The sequence below is a fragment of the Lepus europaeus genome, chromosome 14 (genome assembly GCF_033115175.1).
Source record: "Lepus europaeus isolate LE1 chromosome 14, mLepTim1.pri, whole genome shotgun sequence".
NCBI lineage: Eukaryota > Metazoa > Chordata > Mammalia > Lagomorpha > Leporidae > Lepus > Lepus europaeus.
This window is the reverse complement of record NC_084840.1, coordinates 91,177,714-91,203,168: the sequence shown is the minus strand read 5'-3', so window position 1 is coordinate 91,203,168 and position 25,455 is coordinate 91,177,714. Positions and strand designations below refer to the sequence as shown.

Here is a 25,455-nt window from a genome sequence, read left to right as displayed (position 1 = left end):
TGGGTTTTGGTGAGCCAGGCTCTTCTCTTGCATTTGGTGTTTTTGGTGTTTCAAAGGCAGGAGCCCAGGGCCTAAGCGAGCGATGCCGAGAGACAGGCAGGATACCAAGGGAAAGAGGACAGCTCGTGCCCCTGCAGTCAGCAAGCCATCAGCTGCGGGAAGATGCTGCCCAACAAAATAGCAACCGACACAGAGGACGCACGAAGGAGACAGAGCTAAAATAAGCTCCCTGGTCCTCCCCGGCAGGGCCCAGAACCCCACCCTCTGCTGTCCTCCGGGAGATCTTCCCACAGGGCCACGCCCTGTGCCACCACTGGGCGGAAGTCCCCAGAGGTCCCACGACGGCACAGGGTCAGAGAAGGAAATGTCAGCTCCTCGTACTTTCAAATCTGCTTCTGGCTCTACAGCCAGAGGTTGTAGGTGTGGTTCCAGATGCACACGGGGAAAAAACAAGAGAAGGGGCAGATTTCTCTCTCCTGTGCATGGATATTTATTTATCCAAGATCGTCAGAGGCCCCTACTACTCGCCTCCTAGCAACCGCAGAATGAATGAAGAAGTAGCCAACATCGAAGAGAAACTCGGCTGCTGTCGTGTGTGAGTATGACTTCACATTATCTACAGCACCCAGGTATGACAGGGGCCAACTCTGCAATTAAACACGCACGCAACATCTACAATGGGGTCTGCACAACGTCTGTGGGAGATGTGTACGGTGACAGACACAGGCTCGAGTGTCAGGGGCCAGCATTTACCTAGTGGGGAGGGGGCCTGCCTCCCATGTCACAGAACTGGGATTCCACTCCTGACTCCAGCTTCCTGCCAGTGCGGACCCTGGGAAGAAGTGCATCAGGTTAACTCAGTTGCATGTGGGAGGCCTGGGTGGCGCTCCTGACTCCCAGCTTTGGCCCAGCCTAGCCCTGGCTGTTGTCGGCATCTGGGAAATGAACCAGAGAATCGGAGCTTACTCCTGTCTGTCTGTCTTTGCCTCTCAAATAAAATAAATGAATGAATTTCAAAGTGTTTCTTGCACAAAATATAAATTTATCTTTTGTTTTTAAAGATTTATTTATTTATTTGAAAGACAGAGTTACAGAGCGAGAGAGAGAGAGGTCTTCCATCTACTGGTTCACTCCCCAAATGGCCGCAACAGTCGGGGCTGAGCCAGGCCTAAGCCAGTAGCCAGGGACTGCTTCTTTTGGGTTTCCTACGTGGGTGCAGAGACCCAAGCACTTGGGCCATCTTCCACTCTCTCCCCAGGCACATTAGCAGGGAGCTGGATCAGAAGTGGAGCTGCCAAGAGCCATGTTGGATGCTGGCATCACAGGTGGCAGCTAACCCACTACACCACAATGCTGGCCCCCTATAAATTTATCTTTGAATTTCATTTTTCCACAGACTTTCTGAAGCATCCTCATGGTCTGCACACACACACAGGCACACACACACAATGACAAAACACATAATGTGCTACGTCGACACACACACAACAGTTCGATATTGCAGCATGTGGCCTAAGAGCATTGTGACATCTTCCCCCAAGACCTTGGATCCGGGTAGCTTGGCAGCCGTGCTAACGCACTTCTCAGACATCCCCAGGGGCACAGCGGATGCAGCTGCCCTGGTGAAAGCAGGACCAGAGAGCAGCCAGGGGCGGAGTCCCAGGAGATCTCAGAGCGGGGCTCCCAGTGACCGGTGCCCTGAGCAATCCTGACCCCTCCCTGAGTCTCAACACCACTACAGCCTTGCCGGAGGTAAACATTGGTTCTTCCTCTCTACCGCCTTCCTAAGTCCTGAAAATAAAATCACTGCCCTAGGCCTTATCTTTGTCGCCTAAGTGGACACAAATCCCAAATTTAAAGCGCACTGCTAGGTGAACCATGTCTGATAAGAGAAACAGACACGGAGGGCTCCAGCCCTCCAGTAGAGTCCCGAGGTGCAAGGTCCTGTCGGCCACCAGGCGTGGGCTTCAAGTCCATTCTCCTCATTTATATGGGGTCTTTGGGGTGCCAGACACCAAGGCAGGGCTCTGCAACTTCCCCGTTTTATTTTTTTACTTTATTCATTTGAAAGTCAGAGAGACACAGACAGAGCCCGCATTCTCTAGCTCCCTCCCCAAAGGCCCACAAGGGCTGGGGCCGGGCCAGGCCAAAGCCGGACTCTATCCAGGTCTCCCAGGAAGGTGGCAGGAACCTAAGTACTTGAGCCATCATCTGCGGCCTCTTCGGGTCAGCGTTTGCAGAGAGCTGGAGCTAGAAGCTGGCAGAACTCGAACCCGGGCACTCCGGTATGGGACAGGGGACCGGCGTCTCCACTGTGAGGCCAGGTGCCTGCTCCTGGAAACCATTTTTGCATGAGGATAGCAACAAAGAAACCTGGAAGAGCGGTGGTGGGGTGGGGCTGGGAGGGACAGAGTGGCAGACACGGAGACCGGGAGACCCAAAATCTTGCATCGAAACTGCCAACCCTGGTGTAGTAACCAAGGTCTGACGGGCTCAGCCCTGGAGACAGAGGAAGCGGGGACTAACGGCTGCCTTCCGAGCCTCCAGTGGGGTTAAGAAGCAAGACCCATGGCCACGTAAAAGGCATCAGGCCTGGGGCCGGTGTTGTGGCACAAGTGGGCCAAGCCATCACCTGTGATGCCAGTATCCCGTAACGGGGTGCCAGTTCCAGTCCCAGCTGTTCTGTTACCTTCCCGGCTTGTTGCTAACGCACCTAGGAAATCAGCAGATGATGGCCCAAGAACCTGGGCCCCTGCCACCCACATGGTAAACCTGCAGGGAGTCCCAGTTTCCTGGCTGCTTAGGCCATTTGGGGAGTGGATGAAAGATAGATCTAGATCTCTCTCTCTCTCTCTCTCTTGTTGCATCTTTCCAATAAATAAATATTTTTTTTATGATACATGGCCTGTGGCAGCACAGGTACATACATACACACATCTGTGCACAATGAGCCAAGAGGCACGGTCAGAAGCCGGCCTAGTGATCATTGCATTGAAATCCTTCTTAGAACAAGTGCCTCAAGGGCTGGCACCGTGGCGCAATAGGTTAATCCACTGCCTGCGGTGCCAGCATCCCATACGGGCACCAGTTCTAATCCCGGCTGTTCCTCTTCCTATCCAGCTCTCTGTTATGACCTGAGATAGCAGGAGAAGATGGTCCAAGTCTTTGGGCCCCTGCACCCACGTGGGAGACCCGGAAGAAGCTCCCGGCTCCTGGCTTCGGATAGGCGCAGCTCCAGCCATTGTGGCCATTGGGGAGTGAACCAATGGACGGAAGACCTCTCTCTCTGCCTCTCCCTCTCACTGTCTGTAACTCTACCTCTCAAATAAATGAATAAAATCTTTAAAAAGAACAGGTGCCTCGTCTCTAACCATCAATGGGACGGACACAGGAAAACACACACGCTTTCAGAGAAGGGGCTGGGAGGGGGCAGGAGGCTGTGTGACTCAGATGGAAGGCAATGTTTACCAGGCTCTGTTCCAGGGATTGTAGACGCATCAACCGCCGATCACCCCCACAGGGCACTGTCATTCTCCACCAATGTACAGGTGAGGAACCTGAGGCCTAGGAAGGTCACACAGGTGGCTCCTAGCAGAGTTAGGCTCCAGAGTTCTTCCTTCAACCACCATGTTGGGGTGGGCACCTGGCAGAGTGGTTAAGTGGGCACTTGGGACACCCACATCCTTTATCAGAGTGCCTGGTTGAAGTCCTGGCTCCTCTGCTTCGGATCCAGCTTCCTGCTAATGTGCCTGGGAAGCAGCAGGTGACGGCTCAGGTACCTGGGCCCCTGACACCCACACGGGAGACCTGGATGGAGTTCAGGACTCCTCCTGGTTTCAGGATGGTCCAGCTCTGGTCATTGTGGCCATTTGTGGAGTGAACCAGTAGATTAAAGATTTCCCCTCTATCTCTCTCTCCCTCTCTCGTCTTTCTGCATTTAAATGAAGTAAAATAAAAAAAATTATAATATAAAAACCTCTATGCTACACTACTCCACTAATTGCAAAAATAATGTAAAAACTTTCAAAGAGATAGAGACTTTTCCAGAAAAATCTACACACTTCACAGTCAGTATCTCCCTATGTGTCTCCTAACAACCAGAGATTTGCTTCTGACTTTTCTGTCCAGGGCAAAATGCATCTTCATTAGTGTGAGAATGAAACACAAGTGTACCTCCCATGCCTGCTGGAACTTATCTGCCCAGAGGGAACAAGAGGATCTCTCCCTAGAACCTGCAGGAGGGCTCTGTTCCCTGGTGCAGATGGCCTGGGTGCCTGGAGCAGCCACACCCATGCCCCACTGAAGGCATCGGGTCCTGTGAGCGCAGGGAACATTGGTTCACCCTACCCAGGTGGAACAGACGCACCTGCTGTGACAAATGATTATGTGCAGGGAGGGGCAAACTCAGGCAACCACAGAAGTTGAAAGAACTGAAGCCAAGTGACAGGTCCCAGTGGAAGGGACCCTGAGACCCCACTTCAAGGAGGAAAAGCCCTGGGGGCTGCTCCCAGACTCTCACGCTGTGCTGGCGGGAATTCAAAATGGCAGCCACTTGGGAGAACAGCTGGGCCGGTTGGGGTTCTGTGTTTTAATAAAATTCCACATATTCTTACCATATGAACTGGCAATCCCCCTCCAACCTAGGTATTCACCTTGGGGGGGGGGGATAAAAACATATGTTTTCATAAAAATCTGTGCATCGATGTTAGAGGGGTTATAATTGCTTTAAACTGGAAAGCAACTAAAAGTCCTTTAACAGGCAGAGAAGCAAACTCTTATACTATGCAGCGATAAAAAGGAACCAGCCAAGAGCGACACTCAACAAACAGGATGGATCCAGGAGCATCAGGCTAAGCGCCAGAAATCAGACTCAAAGTGCTACGTACTGTGCAATTCCAGGTAAGGAACACCCTGGAAAAGACAGAACTGAATGGACAGAGAACAGAGTCGGGGGCGTGGGGTGTGGCTGAGGGGAGGGACTTCCTGCCTGCTCTCAGGAGAACATGGCTGTGCACAAAAACGGGGGAGCTTTACTACACGTGAATGATACACTGATAAACCTGCTTGTTAAACGCAGTTCACAGCAAGTATGCCAACAAAACTGTATCAGTGGAATCAGGCTACTGTCGTCTTCCAGAAGGTTCCACAAACCATGCATCCAACTTCCTCCACTAACACCCACCCCCAAATTCTCAACCCTGGGATATTTAGAGGAAGATTACTGGTTTTGCTTGTTTGTAGGAAAGAAAGCTCCATTAGCCATGTAGCATTTCTGAAAAGTAACCCCTCCAAGTGCTCAATTAAGAGAGTGCTCTTGTATTAAAATAGATGAGTCTGTGGCTCTTCACCCTCATCTTCATTACCCACTGAGGAAAGAAAGGCACTCAGTAGGTATCTACAGATCCGATCCAGCTCTGTCTACACAGGCAAAACACCTGCATCACCAACACATCCAGGCACTGTGATCCGGAAGTGCCGTGACACCGGGACCAAACCAAGATGGTCAGGCGAGAAATAAACCCCAGATACACCTTGACTGTCAAACGCCACAACCTCCCGGGACAGGAGGCCGGGACAGCGCTGGGATCTGGTCTCCATGCCCACACTGACAACAGCAGGAGCCTGTCCCTGCCCCAGCAGGCTGGAATGCTCCTGGGCTGAGTGCTGCTCTGGGCACTGGGGCTGCAAGGAGTCTGCCTCAGGCCGCGCATGTCTGGCAGGTGCACGTGACGTGGCTATCAATCAGGGAGCAGACCGACAGGCAGACCAGGGTCAGCTCATCAGAGCGGCGAGGGAAAGCAGGGTAAGAGGAGACTGAGGGGCCTGGAATGTACAGGCAGTGGCTTGGTGTCTCTGACAGCCCCGACGCACTGGATAAACAGAGGAAGGGGGCTGGCGTGCAACCTGCAGGGCGTGAGGTGTTATTGGAACAGCTACCGGAAGCCCCTGTTGGGCAGCCCCAAGGCAAGGCCACAATTGTGATTGTGTTGCAAAGATAGTGAGCAAGGCTGGCTCTGGGGGACATGTGCATGGGGAGCTGGACAAGAGGAAGGGGGGAGCTAGCCAGGAGCTGGCTGGACATGGTGGCCCCGGGCCTGGGTGGAGGTGCAGCGTGGTGGGAGTGGCCAGACTGGGCAGTGGGGAGCTAGGGGTGCCATCGACAGAGATGGCAGAGTCAGCTGGAGTGGCAGCAGCCATCGGCGTGGCTGCACACGGCTCTCGTGGATCGTGCTGCAATGAGGGAGTCAACAGTGCGATTTCAGACACAGCAAAGACCCAGAGAGCCCTGAACTTGAACGACTTGCAGAGTTTTGCAATGGAAATGGCTGACTCGGAACCACTTTAGATATTAATCTGGCGACGCGTCCCTAGAAAGCAGGCCACTGATCTCACTCAGGATCCCTGCGAGAAACCATACTCCCCTTGGTAACCTTCTCAGGGGACAAGGATCTCCAGGAAAACCAACGGAAGCTTCTTAGCTTTACACACTATACCAACAACGCTTTGAAGGTTTCCTGGACTTAAACCCTTTCTTTGCTAAAACAGAAAGATGGCAGCAGGGAGATATTTTTTCCATATTTCCATGGTAAAAAAATAAAAAGCTTTGTCCAACAGACACGAGGAGCAAAATGATTAAGAATCTTTTATCGGTTTGCATGTTCAAGCCCTTAATGTAAACACAGTGTGTTTGGCAAAATCCATATCAAAGCATTCATCCACCTGCCAATCATATTCTTCAGCATCCCTAAAATTGACTTCCGGGCTGAGGAAGCCGGGTGAGTTTGCCGGAGCTGCATCTCAGCGAGAAAAGGGGCCACGAACAACACAAGTGCAGGTGCACCCTGGACCCGGACTGACGGCTGTCCATCAGAGGGAGGCCCAGCGGCAGGAGAGCCAGCAGACGGCGCTTCCACACTGCGGAATGCCGTCTGTGTTCCCAAACCACATCTGCTCCATCCGAGGCGAGATCCGGGTCCAGGATTCAAAACACAAGGAGACACTTAAATTGTTTTGATTGGAGTAACTGCAGCCCGCTGACATGTACTTCTTCCAGGAAGCTCTCCACTCCCCCAGTTTCCATGCCACCCTCTACTCGACTCAGATCTCAAAGCAATGGGGAACCAGATTGAAACACCCCTGGGGGACATGAGACTGAGGGGCCTGCGACACCACTTTTCCTTGGTTCCTACTGCACAGAAAACATTTCAGTCCAGCTGGGACCGTGCGGACTAGAAACCTCCTTAATAAACCTCATCTGCTTTTAATTTTTTTTTTTTTTTGCAAAGTTTTCCTAAAAACAAATCCATTGCCCAAAGTAATCCCACTCTCTCATCTGTCCGTCGCCAGCCAAGAGGAGACTTGAACATCTTCTCGTCACGCAGGGCCAGCCTCGGAGCCTGGAACATCTTCCCGGTCTGGCCTTGAGCAGCACTTCGAGGTCCTTTGAACGGTTCTCCAGGTGTTTGTTTTCCTGCAAACCCTCGTTCTCAGGATCAACGCCGCTGGAAAGATCCTCCGTTCGTTTGCAAACTCGCTTCTCTGCTCTGCGGGACTCCTCTCTCAAATGTCTGAAGCCAGGGACTTTTCCCCACACATCAGCAACTAAAGACAGACTTCCCCGACGGCAAAACGCATTCTTCTGTCTCATCTGAGCGCGCTGCCTCCTGCTTACACCAAGCAGCTGTTTCTGGCTTTACTCCGGGCTTTGTCCTCTCAGCTTCACCCAGGTCATCTGTTCAGCTATTGGCTTTATTTCTTCCCGATGGCTCGCGACAGATCATCTCTCTTCTCATTTCTTAAGAAATGTCGGGGTTAACACACACACACAAGCCAGGCAATGTCAAACACTCTGCCAAGACTGGATTAGTGTGGCTTTCTCTTTGGCCTCCTTCATAATGACCTAAAGATGTATTAGATCTGGGTCCTCTGAGGCCTGTTAAATATTAACCGTGAGGATGTGAGATCCTGGGAATTTGGGTCAGCCTGAATTTCCATTATTAATCCTGTCCGCTGCCATTTCTCTGTGAGGTTCTTTAACACAGTCTGAAACTCTCAGCAGCCACCAACACACCCGGGAAACCTGAGGAGGGTGCCTGTAACTGCTGTCCCAGCACAGGGGTCGGCAACCCACAGCCCAAGGGGTCAGACCTAGCTCGCTGCTGACTTTTGTCAATAAAGTTTTATTGGAACACAACCAGGCTGATTCATTTCTGTACTATCTATGGTCATCACGGTACCACAGAACTGAATGAATGCTGGAGAGAGCCTGCACGGCCCATGGAGCCTGAAATGTTTACTATCCGGCCTTGACACACACACACAAAGAATTTGCCAGTCTCTGCTCCATGGCTTTGAAGCCAACGGCTTCCTAGACAATGATTGTTACTGTCACTCCAGGTGGCTCTGCACTGTATCAGTGCCTCAGGGTCTACATCGGCTGGCACAGGAGCATACAGCACGGTGCCTGGCATTCAGTAGGCGATCAGCACACGGCCAAGCGCCTCCTGGACTTTTGGGATTTGGTTCAAACATTTCCCTCCTCTGCCACATTTTCTGTGCAGAGCTACGAGTTCCCTCATCTTGGCATCCTAAATTATTTAACAACACGGTTCCACATCCTCATCAACTATGTGCATGTCTTTCTTCCCATCTAGAGCGAGGGTTCCTCTGGGGACAATGCCATTTCTTTTTAATTTTTTAAAAATTTATTTAAGAGGCGAGAGAGAGAGAGAGAGAGAGAGTAGAGAAAGACAGAAAGACAGATCTTCTATCCACTGGTTCACTCCCTGAACAGCCACAATGGCTGGGGCTAGACCAAAGCCTGCAGCCAGGAACTCCATCCAGGTGTCCCATGTGGGCAGCAGGGACCCAGGTTCTTGGCCATTGTCTTCTGTATTCCCAGATGCATTAGCAGGAAGCTAGATGAAGAGCTGGGCAGCTGGGACTGGAACCCGTGCTCTGGTATGGGTTGTTGGCATTACAAGCGGTGGTTTAACCCACCATGCCACAATGCAGGCCCCATGCCTCTCATTTTTGAATGACAAAGCAAAAACTGACACTCTTGGCCTAGAACTTGGGCCTGAATTCCACATTTCTAATAATAGTCAGCCATTTTAGCATACATAATGGATTTGCAATGGCAGCTGTTTTGTTTTCTCATGGATTTAGTTAAAACAGATTCATTCATTTGGCAGCCAGGATACAAGAGCAAAGAAATACAGTTCCTGCCCTCACACTCACAACATAAATTACCTTAGGAAAATCTGTGGAGATCTTGTCAAAACAAGACCTTCAAGTCATTTATATTCCATGAATTCCCCATCATATTATCTACCATACTGGAGAGTTTACTGCAGCCTGCTGGGACGAATGACTACAAACTTGGTGGCCTACAATAACACAAACTCGGAGTGGGTTCTGGGCCTCGCTGGGTGAAACCGCCACTTGACACACTCCCGTCCCATACCACAGTGCCTGGTTTCTATCCAGGTTGCTCCACCCACATGGAAGACCTGGATGGAGCTCTTGGCTTCATCCTGGTCCAGTGCTGGCTGTGGTGGGCATTTGGGGAGTAAACCAACAGATGGAAGGTTTCTCTCTCTCTCTCCTTTCTCTCTGTCCCACATCTTTGGTTCTCCTTACCTCACACCGCACAGTCAGACCAACGAGCCCAGATCACACGTGGGACCCTGTGGGACCCCTGGAACACCACGATTCCCAGAAGCCAGTGCTGCCCCCTGCAAGGAGTGGCTCCTGCTCATGGCGCCTCAGCAGGTGCTGCCTCTGCTCCTCCACCTGACACGTCAGGTTCTTGCCCTCAACAGTTCTGAGCATGAAAGCCTATGATTTTTCTCCCAACCATCCAGCTTCCAAGCCCTTCCCTCCCTTGTCCATCCTCATGAGTGACAGCGCCCTCTCGCCCAAGTGTTGCACAAAGACTTGTGGTTTTCTGTCCTGTGCCCCCGTGACCGATGTATCCACAGGTCTGATCCTTCTTCTGTTTTTAAGCTCGAAGGATAGACGGGCGGGTGGGTGTGGTGTAAACCCCTTGAGAGCAGAGGCCGTAAAATTTGCTAACCACAGACACTCAGTAAATGCCCCGACCTCACGCCCACAGCAGGCAGCTCCGAGAGGGGTCTTTGAGCCTAATGTGTCTCCGGGACTGCACAAGGGGTTTCTTCGGACGTACTCTGGACAATGGTCTATGGCAAACTTCCCCCGGGGCTTGGCTGAGCCCAGCGGGGTCAGAGAGGTCAGTAGCACAGGGCCCAGGCTGACCTCTCTGACCTGGGTGTTGGCGTGGGGCATCAGACGCCTATGTTTCAGCAGGTGCCGGTCTCAGACCGAGCGCCCATTTGGCCACAAGCACGGAGTGGATTTCTGCAGCTTTGTCTCCCGACTGGCACGTGGAGACGGCAGTGGTGGTCAACACCTCTACTGAGCAAGTGGCTCTGTAACACAACGAGCTCTCCCAGGTCAGGGGAACGCACCTGTTCGCTGGGCCAGGCAGCACCGGTGTCAACAGCGCTTCACAGCGTGGGGCTACGAGCACCCTGGTCAGTAGCTGCTATTTCACGGTGACTGGTGGAAAATCCCACATGAAGAGACTCAAGGCCCAGGTGAGCGTCCCCGCTGCCCCATGTCCTCCCTCTCCAGTCTCCCCCTTCCTCTCTGCCCTCAGCCCAGCTGCCACCCCCTGCCCAGAACACAGAGGCCATAAAGACGCACTCCCTCCCACTCCCCGATCGGGCTTCCAGGCCTGGCCCAGCTCTGGGCGTTGGCAGGGCCACTCCCAGGGACACCCAGGACACCGTCACATCAGCTGACTGTCAGAGGGAGGGAGTAAAGGACAGTCCTCCCACGCGGGCACTGCTTCCTGCACTCGGGTGCAGGCTCCTGGAGCTGTCCCAGGTCTGAGGCTCTTCCTCCCACCCACTGCACCTTCGGGCCGTGCCTTCGCCACACAGAGCCCAGCACGCTCACCCAGGAAGACGTCCAAGGGCCAAGCAGCCTGGCTGCCCTGAGATGCCAGCAGTGGGGCCAGGGACTGCCCAGCGGGGCGAGAATCTCCTGCGTGGGTTGGACGTTGGAGGAGGTCAAGATGCTAGAGGAAGACGGCCCGGCAGGCATCGCGGCAAACTAGCGGTGAGCGTAGGGAAGTGGTGCTTGTCCTGAGAGGGAAGTGGCGCTGGAAGACGCCTGTGGAGGCCCCGGTGCCTTCCTCGCTGTGTGAGCTGAGAGCGACTCTTCCTCCTCCCCTCGGACAAGAGTGTGCTAACCTCAGCCGAGCGCACGGACGGCTCCCAGCATCATGTTCTTGCAGCCTGGCTGCACAGCAGGGCCAAGGCTGCTCCCCTGCAGAGTTAAACGCACACAGAGGGGCCCTGTGAGGTGAACAGAGCCTGGAAACCATGGCTGAAGCCACAGAGGGAACTTCCTTCTGCACGCTCTGTGTCCCCCTGCATGGTGGGGTGGGGTTTTCTTTATGAAACATTTTGGGAGCAAAATGACCAAAAAAAGCACAGCAACGGCCACTTTGGAAAACATCTGGGGCGACGCTGGAGGCCGGGATCCAGCCCCACCCATCACCGAGACCGGCAGCATCACAAACAGGCTGGCAGGTGCTGGCCTACAATGGATCTCCGGAAGTTCAAGGGAAACTCGTGTTGTGGGGAAAAAAAAATGCATGGATTTCAATTTCTGCTTTTGCACCAACTTGCGTTTTCTATCCCATTTTTTTCCCCACAGACTTTTTGAAGTCCCTTCATGGGAGTTTTATCCACCGGATGTACTCCTTACAACAGGTGCACCTGACGCTACCCTCGGTTCTCGGGCAGAGGCACCTGAATGGCATCCTGGCGGCCGGTGGAGAGGAGAGGCAGAAGCAGCAGCATTTAAGGCCCCGAGGTGCAGCCCGAGCCTGGTATTTGCAGAAAGCTGATCCCGAGGCTCGTGACTAGTGTCGTCATACGCAGGTGGGGGTCAGAGGACAGGAGCCTCCAGAAGAAAGACCCCGCCCCCTGCTGGGCTTGACGCTGGATTTGAGCCCCGGGCATGGAGCCAAAGACTCGGGCTGGAAGAGGTGTGCGGGATGCATGTGAGAAGGGTGACAGAGTTCAGGGCGGTGGGAGAGGCAGGGCAGGTGAGTGGGCGGCAGCCACGTGACACAGCACTTTGCATGGCCAACGGGGAGGCTCTGGCCACCCACGCCTGACCTGCAAAGCCACAGCCGCTGCTGAAAACGGGAGGGTGTGGGAGGGAGGGGCAGGCATGGAGGAGGAGGAGGAGGAGGATCAATTCACGGCTTCATCACTGATCATCTGAAATGATTTATCCGCTGATGAGAAGGCAACAGAAGTATCCTTTCCTGCTAAAGGCGCTCAGGAGAGAGGAGTGGGGATGCCTGCCTTGGCCTGAGGATCTCCTGGGAAGGGAAGCCAGGAACCAGAACCCTCCCCTCAGGGCACTATTAGATGCTATCAGATCACTGGGAGGGTAGATCCCAACATGCACATGGGTGTGCTGTGGGCTCCTTGTCTCACCCATTCATTGCCATGGAGGCAGGCATGAGGGAGGGAAGCCGAGAGCCCCTGTCAGCCCAGCTCAGGGCATGCATTCTGCCTCCACGTGACTCACCGCACACTTCCTCTGCCACCTGACCGCAGGGGACGCCAGGCTGTGACGACGGATGCTCCCCAGCCCCACACCCTCGGTGACCCGGAGGGACTGGTGCACACGGCAAGGGAAAGGGCGCTGGATGGGCACAGGTGCTGGCTCCCGGCTCCCGCTCCCGCTCGCACCTTGTTGGTGAGATGCTCGGCTGCCCGGAGCGGCAGACAGGCTGAGCGCGACCACGGTCCCTGCTACCTCCTTAGGTAGAAGCATGCAGGGCACCAGACCCTGCCTCAGTGGTGCCTGGCACGAAGCAGCAAACCAATGGCAAACCTTCTCCCCCTGTGGCGTGCACTCCAGAGATCCACACACAACTGATAGAAGGAGCCACACTGAGGGCACAAACCCAGGACAGTGACACTGAGCAAGAAGGGGCAGGGGTGTGCAGCAGGGGGTGGAGGGGGCGTGCTTAGCTTTTTAGGACCCCGGCATCCCATATCTGAATGCCTGTTTGGGTCCCGGCTCCTCTGCTCCTGATCCAGCTTCCTGCTGGTGCACCTGGGAAGGCAGCAGATGATGGCCCAAGTGCTTGGGTCCCTGCCACCTACATGGGGGACCTGGATGGAGTTGCTGGCTGTTGTGGGCATTTGGGGGGGGGGGGGGTGGCGCAGATGGAAAAGCTCTCTCACTCTGTCTCTTCCCCTCCCCCCACCGCGCCTTTCAAGTAAATCAATAAGTAAAAAGCTTCTAGACCAATGGAATTTTAAAATGTAGGTTTATTTTGGGACCTGCACTGTGGCATGGTGGGTAAAGCCGCCACCTGCAGTGCGGGCATCCCATATAGGCACCAGTTCGAGTCCTGGCTGCCCCACTTCTGATCCAGCTCTCTACTATGGCCTGGGAAAGCAGTGGAAGGTGGCCCAAGTCCTTGGGCCCCTGCACCCACGTGGGAGACCTGGAAGAAGCTCCTGGCTCCTGGCTTTTGTTTGGTACAGCTCCGGCCATTGTGGCCATCTGGGGAGTGAACCAGCAGATGGAAGATCTCTCTCTCTCTCTCTCTCTCTCTCTCTCTGCCTCTCCTCTATCTGTGTAACTCTGACTTTCAAATAAATAAATAACTCTTTAAAAATAAATAAATAAATAAATAAAATGCAGGTTTATTTTTAAAAAGGAAGAGAAGCTTCTTCTTGGAATCAGAGAGGCTGGTGACCCTCACATGCACTTTGGCAGACTCCAGTGGGTGACACCAGAGGGACAGCCACAGGGCACTTGGGCCCTGGGCGCTGCTTAGCACCTGCTTAGTGACTGTCTCCTGCCAGCGCCCAGAGTGCTCTGTGGGAGGCTGGGCGTGGGAGACCGACACCAGAGTTCAAGGGTGGCAGAGCAGCGGGGTTCAAAGGTTACGTTCACAGCCTCCTAACAGTCAGGTTTATAATCGACTCACAGTGACTTCTCCCTCCCAGCTCAGCAGAGCACACACCCGTACTCCAGGCAGACTGGACGCGCTGTCTCCGTGCTCGCTGCCCCTGCTCACTCACACGCTCACTGCCCCTCTGGCCTCCCCCTCCGGCCACCCGCTGAGCCCGCTGAGGTGCACTGCGCCCAGGAGGTGCAGCAGGTGCGTGGAGTCACCCTGGCTCTGAGCCATTCAGGAAACAGGGTTTCATGAATGTCACCCCAGGGCAGGCGTTGGGAGCAGCAGCCTGGGCTCTCTGTGTAGGATGCCCACATCCTGTATCAGGGCGCTGGGATTCCAGTCCTGGCTCTGCGTCCGACGGCAGCTTCTTGCTAAAACACACCCTGCCCGGCAGGTGATGGCTCCGGCCACCCACACAGACCTGGACTGAGCTGCACGCATTTGAAGAATGAACCAATGGATGGCAGCTCTCTGTCTCTGTCCTCTGCCTTTCAAACAAATTTGAAAAAGCATCTTTTTAAAATATATATGTTTCCTTGGGGCTGGTGTTGTGGCATAGTCAGCTAAGCTGCCACCTACAATGCCAGTGTCCCATATCACAGTGCCAGTTTGAGTCCCAGCTGCTCCACTTCTAATCCAGCTCCCTGTTAGTGCACCTGGGAAGGCAGTAGAGAATGGCCCAAATGCTTCGGCCACTGCCACCCACGTGGAGACGTGGATGGAGCTCCAGGCTCCTGGCTTCGGTCTGGACCAGGTCCGGCCATTCATTGTGGTCATACTGGGAATAAATATGTAGATAAAAGATTTCATTCTCTGCTCTCCTTCTCTCTATCACTCCATCTTTCAAGTAAATAAATAAATCTTTTTAAAAATTATTTATACATAAATAAATGAGGTGGGTTTTTTTTTTACGATTTTATGTATTTGAAAGTCAGAGCTATAGCTACAGAAAAAGCAAGAGATCTTTCATCTGATGGTTCACACCTCAAGATGGCAGCAGTGGCCAGGGCTGGGTCTCCTACATGGGAGGCAGGGGCTCAGGTATTTGGGCCATCTTCTGCTGCTTTCCCAGCTGCACCATCAGGGAGCTGGACTAGAAGTGGAGCGGCCGGGATTGAAACCAGCATCCATATGGGATGCCGGCATCACAAGTGGCGGCTTCACCTGCTTATGCCACGACACCAGTCCCCAAATACGTTTTTTTTTTTTTTAATTAATTTATTTATTTGAAAGTCAGAGTTACACAGAGAGAGGACAGGCAGAGAGAGAGAGAGAGAGAGAGAGAGAGAGAGGTCTTCCATCCGCTGGTTCACTCCCCAGATGGCCGCAACGGCTGGAGCTGTGCCAATCTAAAGCCAGGAGCCAGGAGCTTCTTCCAGGTTTCCCACATGAGTGCAGGGGCCCAAGGACCTGGGCCATCTTCCACTGCTTTCCCAAGCCACAGCAGAGAGCTGTATCAGAAATGGAGCAACCAGGACTGGAACTGGCGCCCACCTGGGATACCGGGACTGTAGGCAGAGGCTTTACCAGCTACACTGGCCCCAATACAGTTTCTTTTAACTACAAATCCAATCATCAGGCAGAGCCACTTAAGGAACAGGAGCAAAAGAGAGTGATACGTTCTGAGAAATGGAAAACAGGAACTGTGAGTGTCCCCAGGACACACATGGTGCCCAGGTTTGGGAAGACAGCCTGCTGGGGCCCCACGGTGCACCAAGAGTGGGTTCAGCTTTGGGTGAGCGCCCAGGGAAGCACAGGAAGAGCTGAGGGAGCGCAGGTGGGCGGCTCCGGGCCTGGGCAGCACCCAGCCAAGGATAGAACTGGCCTTGGGGAGGTGGTGCCATCAGCAGCCCAGGGGCTTCCGTGAGCTGGAGCCGGGTTGGGGAGGGGCACTGGTTATTGAGTTTCATCAATTTGTGGGTGGTGCAAATAAATGAGTCCCCACATGTAGCTGTCATTCCACAGCTGTTCCACCTTCTCTCTAAATGTGGACACCGCCCGGAGGGACACGACAGACACGCCAGGGGATGACAGAGGAGAGACGGAGTAAGCCTCCTCGCAGGTGACCCCCTGTGGGAGGCACACCCACCTGTGGAAGCTGAGTTTTATTCACTTGTCTGTTTCAGAGAGAGAGAGACAGCTCCCATCTGCTGGTTGACCCCCCAAGATGCCCACCACAGCTGGGGTGTGACAGCATGAACCTGGAACTCCACCCAGGTCTCTGATGCAGGTGTCATAACCCAGCTGCTGGAGCCCTTGCCACTGCCCGCCAGGGTCAGCGTTAGCAGGAAGCTGGAGTCAGGAGCAGAGCCGGGCACTGAAGCCAGGCACTCTTGACATGGGATGGAGGTGACCCAGCCAGCATCTTAAGGACTAGGCACATGCCCACCTCATGAAAGTTTATTTAACAAGAATAGGCAAGGCCGGCACTGTGGCATAGCAGGTTAAGCCTCTCCCTGTGGCATCAGCAGCCCATATGGGTGCTGGTTCAAGTTCCAGCTGTTCCACTTCTGATCCAGCTCTCTGCTATGGCCTGGGAAAGCAGTAGAAGATGGCCCAAGTCCTTGGGCCCCTGCACCTGCATGGGAGACCTGGAAGAAGCTCCTGGCTCCTGGTTTCAGGTCACCCCAGTTCCAGCTGTTGTGGCCATTTGGGGAGTGAACCAGTGGATGGAAGACCCTTCTCTCTCTCTCTCTCTCTCTCTCTCTCTGTAACTCTGCCTCTCAAATAAATCTTAAAAAAAGAAGATGCTATGTTTTGTGTTTTTAAGAAATATTGCATATAACTAAATCGGAAGGATTCCAGTTATATTTTGTAAGAGAAAATATCCAAACCCTCGGCCTTTTGTCGGCTGCTATTGTAGCTCCACACATTCGGAATTCAACAATAATTACCTTCTGTTCTGCTAGTGGAGACTCAGAGAGAATTCACCATCCCGCGTGGGCCTCTCCCCAGCGGTGTGAGGAAATAATCAGTCTCTGATGCAGCTGGAATCTAGGGGAAAAGAGTTCACAAAATGACTCACACATACACCGAGTTCGTGGACAGAAGGAGCTGGGCTGAGCTTAAGCTCCCTTGTGCCTTATTCATATCCCTGCTTCCTTCGCCTGTGACCTAGTGTGGAGGAATCCGAAATCCAGGCACCATTTCTAGAATGCCTCCCCCTCCCCGCCCCCCCAACCCCGCTACTTGGTCATGAAAATCAAGCCTAAAATCCACTTTACCGCGGCTTCGCCGGGGACATCCTAGTGAGCAGCCAAGTTACCCCAATTCCAGCAGCACGGGGCTCCCTGCCTGGCCCCCTCAGCCCCTCGGCACTGCGTGCCAAGCTCCGTGAAGCAAACATTGCCCATCGCTTCCCCACAGCTGCAGGGCAAGCTGTGCCATTACCCAGGAAGAAGGGGTAGCTGCCGACTTTAGCTGGGTAACAGGAACCCAATCTGATTGCTTGGGAGGGGAAAAAAAAATGATGCGCAATGATGCTCCCCCAAGAGCACACTGAAGACTTCCAGGATCTCGAATACAAACGCTAAGGGCTGTGACTTTTCATGATGTGGCATTAGCTGATTCCCTCTGTGGCCACATCGACTCCTGGGGACGGAGGATTACTTTGTGCCCTGGTCCAGACTGCAGCTCTGACCCATGCACCTTTGGGATCAAAGATCACAGCCTCCCCAGGTGACCACACTCTGTGGGGGGAGATGTTCCAGCAGCCCCAGGTGCCAGGGGGAGCCGGCTCCCCGCCAGGGCCCTGCCTCCTGCTTCCTTCGCCGCGGAACACCAGGCTCCCAGGATGGGATTCGCCCCGCCTGGCAAGTGCAAACAGCAATGCTCTCGCAATTTTCCTTTGCTCCTTTGCCAGCTCCTCCCAGCCAGGCCCTCTGCCTTAGCTTGTTTCTTCCTGTTTACAGTAGAGACCAAGAGCTTACGGACTGAAAGATGCGCAGCTCGGCACAGCTCGGCACAGGAGGATCTCCCCAGTGGCAAGGGAGGACTGAACAGTTTGATGGGGAAACGATCGTTGAAGAGAAAAAGCTGGCGACAAGATAGGGCTCCCAAAAACCATGTCAATATGAAAGGACCTAAAGGCTCCAAAGGAAAATGACTAAGGCCTCAAATATTTTCAGAACACTGGCCATCTGCAGGATGTGGGACAGAAAGAGTACCACAGCCATCTACTTCTGTCCAAAATCTTTACACCTCTCAGAAACAATCAGCATTGTTTAAAAAAAAGGATTTTTTTTATTTACTTTATTTATTTGAAAGGCAGTTTCAGAGACAGAGAGGAAGAGAGAGAGAGAGAGAGAGAGAGATTGATCTTCCATCTGCTGGTTCACTCCCCAGATGGTCTCAATGATCAGGGCTGGGTCAGGCCGAAGCCAGGAGCTTCTTCCAGGTTTCCCACGTGGTTGCAGGGGCCCAAGGACTTGGGTCATCCTCCACTGCTTTCCCAGATCACCTTAGCAGGGAGTTGGATAGGAAGTGGAGCAGCCAGGACACAAACCAGCACCTATATGGGATGCAGGCACTACAGGCAGTGGCTTAACACATTATACCACAACACCAGCCCCAGGAGTCATTTATTTGAAAGGCAGCATGACAGTGAGAGAGAGACAGAGAGAAGGGGAGAGAGAGAGAGAGATCTTCCATCAGGTAGTTCACTCCCTACATGGTCACAATAGCTGGGGCTGGTCCCCGCCAAAGCCAGGAACCAGAAACTCCACCTGGGTCTCCCATGTGGGTAGCAAGGGACCAATCACTTGGGTCATCTTCCCAGGTGCATTAGCAGGGAGCTGGACAGGAAGTGGAGCAGCTGTGATTTGAACCAGTGCTCAGATATGGGATGCTGGCTTTGTAGGCGGTGGCTTAACCCACTGCACCACAATGCTGGCCCCAATCAATATTGATTTTGGTATTACCCATTCTAAGAGCCAGAAATGGTCACTTTTTTCTTTTCTTTTCTTTCTTTTTTTTTTTTTTTTGACAGGCAGAGTGGACAGTGAGAGAGAAGGAGACAGAGAGACAGGTCATCCTTTTCTGTTGGTTCACCCTTCAATGGCTGCTCTGGCCAGCGCGCTGCGGCCGGCGCACTGCACTGATCCGAAGCTGGGAGCCAGGTGCTTTTCTGGTCTCCCATGGGGTGCAGGGCCCAAGCACTTGGGCCATCCTCCACTGTTCTTCTTGGCCACAGCAGAGAGCTGGACTGGAAGAGGGGCAACTGGGACAGAATCCGGTACCCTGACCGGGACTAGAACCCGGTGTGCCGGCGCCACAAGGCGGAGGATTAGCCTATTGAGCCACGGCGCTGGCCAGATATGGTCACTTTTATCAGCTAAACTTTCTTAAATATAAGCTTTGGAAAAAACTCTTCTTTTCATAATTTTCAGATGATTTTAAGTTAATTTATTTGAAAGTCAGAGTTACAGAGAGAGGGAGGGACAGAGAGAGAGAGAGAGAGCGAGAGAGAGCGCTTCCATCCACTGGAACAGTGGGCACAATGACCAGGACTGAGTCAGTCTGAATCCAGGAGCCAGGGGCTTCTTCTGGGTCTCCCACGTGGGTGCAGGAACCCAAACACTTGAGCCATCTTCTACTGCTTTTCTCAGTCCATTAGCAGGGAGCTGGATCGGCAGTGGAGCACCCGGGACTCGAACCAGAGCCCACATAGGATGCCTGCACTACAAGTGGCAGCTTTACGGGCTGCACCACAATGCTGGCCCCTTGGATGATTTTTAAAAGACAAAACCCCAAAGCCTTTTTTTTTTTTTCATTTTCTTCCAAAATCCTGGTCCCTGTGAGTGGATGCACACTCAATGGTCTTTTTTCTGGGCTTAATCATCCTCGGGTAACACTGGCCTGCTGCAGACTCTTCGGAACGAATTCTTGAGAGCAGAAGTCAGTACCGTGCGAGGCATCTGCATCGTTTGGAGCCCGGGGTACATGTTAGAAGCAGGAACCTCAGAAGGGGCCACCATCTTTCACACTGGCCCCCTGTCATCAGCAATGACGCCCTTCACATGTGAGTGGATACATACTAAACATCAAGGTTACCAAGATCACACAGGACTGCAAGGGTCTCAGTTCACCGCAGAGGGGCAAAACCAGCATGCATTTGCAGTCCTCAATGCCGGAGCCGACTTCCGGTGTGGACCTGCTGTTTTCTGTGAACAGAACCTCAGGGAAACCCTCCCAGCTGCGTGTAGCCTTGTTGATTTGCATACTGGGCTCTGTCCGCTCCTCTGCCTTTCTCTGTGCTTCGGTCCAAAGCATAAGCATAGTCTGAACTTCACCTGAGGACAATCAACTTGGCAGGCTTCCTTGTGTTCAAATGTTTACTCTATGGAAACAGTTAATATTCGGGGCTGCGGAACACTCATTTGGATAATGAAAGAAAGCTATTCTAGGCTCATAAAAAGACAAGGCTTCATTTTAGAAGCATCAATTATTCAGTGGAACATTTCCTTCAGAAGAGTAAGAAGGGTGAAAGGATATTTTCCCCATGGAATAAAATTACAGCATTCAAGAGTAGAAAGATGTTACTTTTTTTCTTTGGCTTTTCAATCTGCAATAGTACTAGGAATCTAAAGAATTGATGGGGAGAAGTTAAAAATCTGTGGAACAACAAAAAAGTCTGAAAGATTCATTCAGCAGGGACTTTTGTGGCCAAAACAATGAACCATTTACAATTCAGTTTGTTAACTAATCTTGTGTCCCAGGTCATGGCCAAGATTATCTTGTCAGATGTGCTTATCTCTCACAAGGACAGCCAGGGTCCCAGCCACCGGAGGCTGCACGCGAGCATCATGGAGTACCTGCCTGGCTCTGTAGCAGGTGCAGCTTGAATGATCTTTGCACCATCGTCTCAGAACAAGGAGAAACATGAGCTCACCATCACCCTGTAAATAGCTGAGGCTCCTGCTAAGCACGGGAGCTACACTGCCTGCCTTGCTCCCTTCCTCTTCCTTGGAATGAAAACAGGGAGTAGTGGAAAGGGTGTCAGGCAATCAGCAACTGCAAGTGGAAGACCAGGGGAGTCCCAGCCCGTGCTCCCTTGGCCCAGGGACCACCACCCTCTGTCTGCTAAGCTGCAGACACGCTTTTCATGCAGGGAGCTTCATCATCACACAAGAAACACAAAAGCATGACTTAGCCTCCTCATTTTTGGCCAACTGCCTTAGAAGCAGACATTTGTCAACATTACAACCACCTAGGAAAGAGAATGCACTCCTCAACCTAGCACCAACCACCAACCATCACCCATCACCATCAGCCATAACCATCAACCATCAACCATCACCATCAACTATCTCCACCATCACCATCAACCACCAACCATCACCATCACCATCAACCACCAACCATCACCACCAACCATCAACCATCACCATCAGCCATCACCACCATCAACCATCACCATCAGCCATCACCACCAACCATCGACCATCACCATCAACCATCTCCACCATCACCCATCACCACCAACTATCGACCATCACCCATCACCACCAACCATCACCATCACCATCAACCACCAACCACCAACCACCAACCATCACCATCAACCACCAACCATCAACCAGAAGAGAAGATGGGTTGGCAGAGATGGAGCAGTAGTGCTATCCCGACTATGCCTAGCCACCCTAAGGCCCAGGGCAAGCCAAGCACCGCAATGGTTCCCCCATCCTGCCCCCCACCCCAGCCCCATCTGCAGGTGGGCTCAGGAATCCGGACTCTCCAAATCTCTCTACTCTTCTGTAAAAATGGGCAGAGAATGAATCAAACAGCTAACATTAGGAGCCTTACAAGGGGACTTGAATATTTCATGGAAACAGAGAACTAAAAGTTAAGTTTACTAAGATGCAAAAAGTTTATTAAAATCCTGCAGTTTTTCTCATCATATGCCATGTCTGTGACTGTTGTGAAGCCTAACAATGAGATACCAGCACCAAGCAGACAGCCCAGAGCCTGGCACACACAAATGCCCCCGACATGTCCCCTCGCTATTCTTCCTCCCTCCGCACACATAGCAGAACAGCTTCCGACTTGCTGTGAACCCTGATGACGCCTGCTCCTATCCACGGGAAACCCCGACCAGGAATTTGGTTTTCTTGTGAAGGCGAGACTTCAGAAGGCAGCCCCCTCGGCCACTCGTCTTCCTGATAACGGCTCCAGGGTAGATGTTCCTGACCCCTATGGTCTTGGCTGAATGATCACCCAGGCTGACAGAGCACACAGCTCCAGGCTCCCTGCTTATCATGTGCTGGCCCGTTGGATCCTCATAGCAAGCCTGTGAGGCAGTAACTTCCCTCATTCCCATTCCACAGGGCAGGAAACTGAGACACAGTTCAGCCATTTAACGTGAGAGCCAAGCCAGGGTTCAAGCCAGGGAGGGAGGGTGTCTCCAAATTCTCACGCATGGCACTGTGGGGCCTCTGCTTTGGGCATTTATTTAGGAGATGAGACACAGGAGGAAAGGCAGAGAAGGACCATCAAAGGAACAATCCACTGAAGGGCAGAGGGAGCGGGAAAGGGGAGGGTTGCGGGTGGGAGGGAAGTTATGGGGGGCAAAGCCATTGTAATCCATAAGCTGTACTTTGGAAATTTATATGCATTAAATAAAAGTTAAAAAAAAAGAAACAATCCAAGAGTTTCTAGAATCAACACATATGCATAGGAAGATGTCAACAAATGCGTCCATCTGGAGAGTGAACCAGCAGATGGAAGATATTCTATCTCTCTCTTTCTCTCTGCCTCTCCTTCTCTCTCTCTCTCTGTAACTCTGACTTTCAAATACATAAGCCAATCTTTAAAAAAATAAAAATAAAAACCACGGACGGGCCAACCGCCCAACCAGGCGATGGCACGCTGAAGCCCCGCGGCTGACACAGCAGCACCTGCTCCAGCCGGACACGAGAAAGCCTGGCTGGAGAAGCGGCAGCCTCGTGGAATGCCGGATAAAACTGTGTCTCCATGGGCTTGAATGGCAAATCGCAACCACTGCCTAGCTCTAAGCGGCTCCTGTTCTTTGTCTGAGAGCTGAATAAAATCAGGGATTTTAATAATTGAACAACCGCCGTTCTGTCACTAAGCATTTTCTTGACAGCACGGGACGTAGTGAGGTCAAACTGACAAAAGAGGCTTTCTCCAGCAAGACTGGCTAAATTTTAAAAATGTTTTTATACATTTGGAGAAGCAGAGAGACAGGGAAGGAAAGACGGACGGACAGACAAGGCAGATAGAGACTGAGATCTTCCACCTGCTGGTTCACTCCCCAAAGGCCGGCGATGGCAAGGGTTGGGTCAGGTCAAAGCCAGGTGTTGGGAGCTCAATCTGGGTTTCCCACATGGGTTGCAGGGACACAGTTACTTGAGCCACTGCCTTCCAGGGTGTGCAGGAGCAGGAAGTTGGAACTGGAAACGTAGCTGGGACTCAAACGCGGGTGCTCTGATTATGGGCCACGGTGTCTTAACCGCGAGGCCACTCACCTGCCCCAAATGCCTGCCAATTTGTCAGTGCATGGTTCTGGTGGGTGAGGGGTGCTGGATGTGAGTCCGGATGGGGTGATATGTCATCTCCAGGCGAGAGAGCAGAAGGCCAGCTCGGGTCCAGATCTGGGGACACCTGCAGGCACCCACAGAACCAGGCCGCCTGGAGAAAACTCACCGCACAAGTTCTAAAGGGCACTTATGGGTCGGTGACAACAGTCAGCTGTGAAGGAAATGAAAACCCAAACAGTGGTCTCGATCCCAACCCTTGTTTTGTGCCAGATTCGTAAGGAACAAGTCTCCCACGTGGGTGCAGAGGCCATCCTCCACTGCTTTCCCAGGTGCATTAACAGGGAGCTGGATGGGAAGTGGAGCAGCCGAGACTCGAACCAGCACCCACATGGGATGCAGATGTCACAGGAGGTGGCTTTACCAGCAGCACAACGCTGGCCCCTTCACCCTTCTTTTCATTTGGGATTTTTTTTTTTTAATTTTTTGAAAGGCAGAGCAACAGAGAGAGAGAGACAGAGAGAAAACCAGATCATCTGGGAATTCCTGCTCTCTCTCACCACCACCATGCCCCTGCCTCACTCTTCCATCCACAACAATGGGCACAAGACCCAGGCCACAGAGACATCCCTTCCACACAGAGCCGCCGGCCGCCATGCTTCAGGCCAGCCGCTCCAGGAGAGAATAAGGCCAACACCCAAAGTTCACTTGAGCCTCACCCAAAGTCCTTGGACTTGCTCAAATCCATGTCTGAGACGGACAGGAGAAGAGACGCGGAACACCCAAGTTTCCAAGGAAAACTTTACGCCAGTTGGTTTCGTTGAAATAGGAAAAAAAAAAAAAAATTTAGACCTACTGATACCCAAGGACCATTTCCTACATACGTAAGATTTCTCATCTGTGGGGAAAGCAATTCTCACCAAACCCCTCAGGAAGTAGTGACTTGTGTCTTCGAGAAAGTGCAGTTGACGCTTGGAGCTTTGTGAATGTGACCCTGACCCGGCTCCAGGTTATCTGACATTCCAATAGATGTGGAAGAGCAAATGCAAGAGCTCATGGAAAACGGAATTAAAACATAAGTTTATTTTGATGCCAAAAGTTTTTGAAATTCATATGTAGTTTTCTGTAACACACGTTTTCCATTAATTTTGGGAAGATGCCTCCACAAGTATTTTTTTAAAGAAATAATTTCATGTCCGACAGGATACAGCAGCCTGTTAGAAAATAAACAGCAAAGGAGTTGGCACTGAACTCCCTGACGCTGGGAGTCCCATAGAGACGTCTATGAGAGATAGACTTTAAAATCAATCGTTCCGTTGGGTCACATGGTGTAGCGGGTTAAGCCGCTACTTGGAACACCAGCATCCCACATGGGCACCGGTTCAAGTCCCAGCTGCTCCACTTCGGATCCAGCTCTCTGCTATAGCCTGGGAAAGCAGTGGAAGATGGCCCAAGTCCTTGGGCCCATATATCTGTGTGGGAGACCAAGAGGAAGCTCCTGACTCCTGGTTTTGACTTGGAACAACCCTGGCCATCTGGGGAATGAACCAAGGGATGAAAGATCTCTCCCTCCCTCCCTCTCTCTCTTTCTCTCTCTAACTCTGCCTTTCAAATATATAAATAAAAATTTTAAGTGAAATTTATTTTATTATTTTTATTTTATTTAATAGTTCATATTTTTATATTTTATTGTTTATTATTATTTGTTATTTTATTTTATGCATTATTTACTATTCAATTTATGAAAATAGAATAAAATAATTTTTCCAAGGAAAGAAACAAACCCCACGTGGCAGGGCTGCCCTGCCATGGCCCACGGACCCGAGCCCAGCCCAAGCATGCCACCCTCCTGCGTGCTGTCCTGCAAGTCCCCATGCAGCTGGGGTGCAGGCTGTGTCCCTGCGCTCCCTCCCTGGGCTGCCCAGGAGCCGG

General features: G+C 52.3%; 1 protein-coding gene across 4 annotated transcripts in view; it reads right to left on the bottom strand.

Annotated features, from left to right (window-relative positions):
- Window positions 1-25,455, bottom strand: part of SVIL (supervillin) — a 198,475-nt gene that overhangs the window by 150,987 nt on the left and 22,033 nt on the right. For all 4 annotated transcript variants that reach the window (XM_062211118.1, XM_062211119.1, XM_062211120.1 and 1 more), the window contains exon 2: window positions 16,924-17,023. The gene's annotated coding sequence lies outside the window, so the exon portion shown is untranslated. The remainder of the gene's footprint in view (window positions 1-16,923; window positions 17,024-25,455) is intronic.